The 6,253-nt window shown below is 39.3% G+C and overlaps 1 pseudogene; it reads right to left on the bottom strand.

The window, feature by feature from the left end:
* Window positions 1-1,536: 1,536 nt before the first annotated feature.
* On the bottom strand, window positions 1,537-2,040 carry LOC148015844 (cytochrome c oxidase subunit 5b-1, mitochondrial-like; annotated as a pseudogene).
* Between the last annotated feature and the right edge of the window lie 4,213 nt (window positions 2,041-6,253).

Here is a 6,253-nt window from a genome sequence, read left to right as displayed (position 1 = left end):
GTGTGTGTGTGTGTGTGTGTGTGTGTGTGTGTGTGTGTGTGTGTGTGTGTGTGTGTGTGTGTGTGTGTGTGTGTGTATAGATACATATATATGTATATATATATACATATATATATGTATATATATATATATACATACATATATATATGTATATATATATATATATGTGTGTATATATATATATATATATATGTATATATATATATATGTATATATATATATATATATATATATATATATATATATATATGGTATGAACATTAGTAAAATTTAACAATTGGATCTAAAGTTTAACATGTATGCAAATTTGCAATATTGTAGGGAGTGGAGAAGTTGGATAAAATTAGGCTTGGAATGTAGGAGTGCTTTGACAAATGATATGGATGTGTATATTGCACATGCATGGTAAACTATATATTGTGGTCCCTAAAATCTAGGAGGAGTAGGTAGTTGATGGTAGAGCACCTATCTCTCAACATAGAATGTGAATTTGCTTAATCCTAGGAATTAGTGATTGTATCCTACTTTGTTGAAGCATGATCGGATTATTCCTAGGTAGAGTTGACCCTTCTAGTCATAGCCAAGGGGGGTGTGATTACTGGGGTTCCACTTGTTGAGAAACACAGACCTAGAACTAGATCGGCTATGGTGGACACAAGTCAAACACACGATACATTATCAGAATGAGGAATTGTAACACAAGTGAATTAGGTTCCAAGATAGATTAGCTTGGACTCATAAGCACAATCTTGAGTGACTTAATTTGAAAAGTATTGTTCATTGAAATGAGTGTCAAGTACATATTTATATAGCTTTTTGGATAGTACCATTGTACCTCACTATGCTTATGGGATTTTGTCATCTCTTCCTGGAGCATACATCATATGTCTATCTTGCATACAAAGCCACTTATGGGCAAGCCTCTATGCATACATACAACCATCATTTGATATTCTCAACACCCCCCCTCAAATGATGGGTTCCTACACCTGCTGGCATTTGCCCCCCCCCCCCCCAACATGTGAACATGGACGAGGAGACTAGCTCTTTGAGAGCCTTAGTCAAGTCAAGCTTGAAACCTTACATTTTTGGTAGGGTTTGTTTCATCCACTATGGGAAACAAAATCCACTACGGGAAATAAGGATCGACTATGGGAAGGTTTTTGTTATCGGTGATGGAGAATATTTTCTTCATCTTCTTTGTGCTTCTTTCACACTCTTTGGTGCAGTCTTTAATCTTCTTAGACTCCTTCTTGGTCTTCATGCTCTTTGTCTTTGTTGTGATTCTAGTCCCTTTGTTGATGTGTGGTACTTCTCCTTTTTGCTTTATGCTTTTACAAATGAACACATTGATGAAGTTCGGGATACATGAAATATTTATTTGGATTTTATTTGGCTCAATGAACTAGAATAACTTTTAACCAAAAAAAAATTCTTCCAACTGATGGCTATATTATTATGATTCACCAAACACCTACAGAAAGACTCCATGATTTGGGCCTCACTTTTGTGAATAATTTGAGTGACTAGAGTGAATTAACGGTGATGGCCTCCAAGAGATCCACTTGGTCCGACTTCTAACTTAAAGACCCGAGAACAAACTTTGCATTCATGCAACTCTCCTTTTTTTCAACCTAAACCAGAGAACGTCATGCTCGTCTTCTCCAACTCCTCCTGAGCAGCCCATGATCCGCTCATCATACCTTGACTGGATAATAGTTGGTCTTTCCTTTGTCCCAAAAGGACCACAAGGAGGGTCCAGAGATCAAAAAGCTTCTTCCTTTGACGCTCAGCCACCAACAGCTCCTCCAGCTCAACTCCATTTGCAATTACTAGGTCTATATCATCCTTTGTGACCATCTTTGTACCTTCTATGGGTGCAGTGGCAGGTTGTGCAGAGAACCATCTCGCTAGGTGTGAAGGGAAAACTGCAATGGCAGGCTGAAGCCATTGCTGAGGTCCACGAGATCCCACAATGGGGGCCGTAGCCCACTGGTTGCAAACAGTGGGCACAAGCTGTCTACTCGCACACCTCCACATTGCAACACAGATAGGCACGGAAAGATTAGAGTAGGGTTTTACAGGCTCCTTTGAGCAAGGATTTCAGGACGACATCACTTCTTTGTTCTTCTTGGCCGAGAGGAGAGACTCATCGAAACATGTATTTCTTCTAACATTTCATCGAATGCCGTGTTCCAAGTGCTTGAGAGATTGGAATAGAAATAGGCTTAAATATTGTAGAGTTTGCAAGGAAGAAGAAAAACACACCACTAGCTACCTAGTAGCCATGGCTCCGATACCATGTTGAGAAACACAAACCTCGAACTAGATTGACTATGGTGGATGCAAGTCAAACACACAATACATTATCAAAATGAGGAATTGTAACTCAAGTGAATTAGGTTCCAAGATAGATTAACTTGGACTCATAAACACAATATTGAGTGACTGAAACTGAAAAGTATCATTCATTGAAATGAGTGTCAAGTACATACTTATATAACTTTTTGGATGGTACCACTATACCTCACTGTGCTTATGGGATTCTATCATCTCTTCCTAGAGCATACATCATATGCCTATCTTGCATACAAAGCCACTTATGGACAAGCCTCTATGGGCATACATATCAGGCATCATTTGCTATTCTCAACACCACTTTGGTTTGGGATGTAGTAACTACAAGGCCAATGGATTTGGTTGTGGTACTAATTGAGTGTAATTGCTTAATTGGATTTAGAATATGATTGGATGTATTTGGAAGCTCGTTTATTTTAGATGTGCCAGGTTCTTTTTGTTTCTCATCTAATGGTTGTTTCCCTTTAAGATGCATCCTAGTGGCTTGAGTAGCGTCGTTGTTGTGGTCTCCTTATTCTTGCTTATCTTTTCATACTTTTGTGAGAGTGAAGGAGAGGTAAAGTGAGTGTGAGAGTGAGAGAATTGGTAGAGAGAAGCTCTTGCTATTCCACTTCTTCTAATCTATTGTTTCATGGTGAGGTATGAGGTTGAGGGAGTGTACATGAGGTAGAGTTGAGAGAGATGCATTGAGAAGCTCACTTTGCTCTACTTCTCCTCTTCTTCTGCATCTTTTCCTCTTCCTATGTGCACACAAAGGCGGAAATGAGGACATGGAGAAAACCAAGTAGCATTGTGTGGATCATGGAGCTTGCTTATTGAGACATCATGACTACAATGAAGTAAGTCTGTAAGGATGCTCTCTATATGTGTGCTTCAAGTCATGCTATTGCACAAGTGGTACATAGATTCATCATAAGGTCAACTTTGCCTGTGAGTCGACTAAGTGCGTGAGAGTCGTGACTGTGTGCATCATGCCCTTGAAACAATAAGGGTTGTGTCCTGAGTCTCTACATTGATCTCACGGAGCACAACACATACACACTTGGGTCCATGAGATAGTCATGCACATAGGCACTTAAAAACACTCACTCACCAAGATCACTCGTGCGCATAGGCACTCAAAACTCCTCACTCACAAAGATCACTCGTGCACATAGGCACTCAGACCTACTCAGTCACAAAGATCACTTGTGCACATCACTTCCACAAGCATTTGCACATATCACTTAAGGAGCACTCGTGCATATACTTTAGAGTGCACTTATGCACATACAATTGAAACTAGCACTCATGCACATAGGAGGATAGACATGCGCACAAGGGAATCAAGGCACAATCTTAGAACATATAGAGCATAAATCTAGGGCACGAAGTGTAGCACCCATACATTTTTAGGACATGTAGAGCATAAAGCTAGGGCATGAATGGTGGCACCCATACACACATAATAGGGTAATTTCACATGGACATAAGTGAATACACACACATTCTTGCACTTAAGGAAGATAGGCCACACTTGCACATTAGGACTCACCTGTAGGAAATCACTTTTGCACATCAAGTAGATGCTCTCTTGCACACTTATTAGCCAAGAAACCACTTGTATAATGAGGCAAATCATACCAACTTAGCCACACATTGTCCCTAGTATACTTGTTACCCACAATTCTAGTGTTAGGCCATATAGAATTTGCACTATAACTCAGGCATTGGAAACTCAAATGTACATGCATATAGCCACATTACTAGGAATCCACATAGGATGCACACTTAAGGAGCATAGTCATGACCCTTTTAGTTAGCCCAACACACACATCTTAGTGCTACACTAGGGTGCCCACAAAAGTTGTATTCTTAGGTAAGTAGTTACCCTTGATTTCCACATGCTTACAGCCATTTAGGAACCACATGTTTCCTAGAACTCTACATCCAGGTATGTTTGCATCTACATTCTTAGGATATGATATAAAGTCACTTGCATTGAATCTTATTTGCATAGACCACTTTCTAGGTATTCCATCCCAAGGCACAACCACACAAACCCTAGAATAATTTCCATTAGCACCCCTTCTTAGTTGGAATTGCTTGCACACTAGAGTGCAAGTATACCTCCTTAGGACGCTTGCATTTAGGTAATCCATTCTTAGAACCACCACATCTTACCTTTGGTTAGCTGAAGCTATAGGTACCTCTAGATCATCCTTAGCCCACATGACTAGAACTTCTTGCATAACATGTAGGGAAGGCTAGGATCACTAACCCTAGCCTAGTGTTACTACTTAGGACATGCAAGCACACAAAAACTAAGGCAAAGTCTTCAGGTGCACTTTTTGTCTCACCCATTTTCTTATACCTCCTTAGCCACATGTAGGTAAGTCCACTTAGGTGCACCTCTCTTAGGGTAATCTAGGCCATAGGATTGACCTAGTTGGCTATTATAGTACTCGAAGGCATAACTCATGTAGGATCTAACCATTAGGATCTCATCTCACATCATGTTTAGGCATGATACATTTAGGGTTAGACCTCTAGGATCATTGTTCACAAGGCATAACAAACACTCTGCATTTAGGCACTAAAACATTGCCTTTCAAGAGTGGGAATGGCATACCAAAATGAAGTTTTTCATATGGACACATGCTATCAAGGGTACCACAACTACTCATGTTACTCACTTGTACTACATAGAAGATGTTACTCTACCTACAGGAAGACATGGAGCCGCCTATATCCAAATGCCATCAATGTACCCATGTAAAGACCTTGAAGATATGAAAGTGCAAAAGTTTGCAGTTGTTTCCGTTGCCTCAAAAATGATGATATCTTTGCTTGAGGGGGACATGAAGACTAGTGCAAGAAAAGAAGACCATGAAGAAAAGGAACAAAAGAGCAAAGTGAAGAACAAGTACAAGATCAAAAAGAGCAAGCTCGACTACACTGACAAGAAGACCTACAATAAATTGAAGATCTATGAGAAAAGAAATTTCCCTTAGTGGATTATGATCTTTGTTATATTTTTTCTTAATTTATAAGTAGTAGATAGATCTTGTGTATCAAAAGTCTTTCCAGCTTTCCCCTTGGAAATATTAATGGAGCATTATCTCTACCACTTTCTACCCTTCTAGTGCCTAGTAATGCTCACTTATTAGCCATTGAATGTATACTAGTCATTCTACAAAAAGAGACCTCTAATCAATTGACATCTAGCATGGTTCTTGGTAGTTCAAGGGTGTCTGATGTATCCAGCTTTGACAATTTATTTGGGATCACTTTATGGAAGCAGCTTTGAAAATTTATTTGGGATCCCTCTATGGAAGCTGCTTTGACAATTTATTTGGGATCCCTCTACGGAAGCAGCTTTGACAATTTATTTGGGATCCCTCTATGGAAGCAGCTTTGTCAATTTATTTGGGATCACTTTATGCTTGCTTACACGCCACCACGATGTCTTTCCAACGAGTTGTTTGCTAGTTTTATCATCATTATGGAAGGCACCATATTAATTGGGCTTTTTTTCTATGTACAAACATGGACTAACATTTCTAAAAGGTCTAGAAAGGGCAAGTCAATAATGTTTCTTGTGGATCCTTCCTTCATCATGTCATCACTTTTTTATATTCTATAGTTGGAGTCATTGTCTCTAATCCTAGACATCTACTATTGTAACCTCCACCTACTATTCCTCCCCCTCTAGTGACATAGATAGATACCTTGGATGGTGATGAGTCTTTGGCATTTTTCATCCACCACTTATAAGAACTGTTCTTATTCATAGGATCCTCCATATCCAATTCCTACTTTCCTTACTACGTGGGTCTCTCTTGTATCTCCTAGTACCCTTTCCTCATTCCTATCATATGCTAATCTTTTTGCAACATAATGGGATGGTTAGTTG

This window comes from Lygodium microphyllum, chromosome 23 (assembly GCF_053477565.2).
Source record: "Lygodium microphyllum isolate KBCC chromosome 23, Lygodium_microphyllum_v1.1.10, whole genome shotgun sequence".
Taxonomy (NCBI): domain Eukaryota; kingdom Viridiplantae; phylum Streptophyta; class Polypodiopsida; order Schizaeales; family Lygodiaceae; genus Lygodium; species Lygodium microphyllum.
The sequence above is the reverse complement of the archived record's forward strand: the minus strand, read 5'-3'. Positions and strand labels throughout refer to the sequence as shown.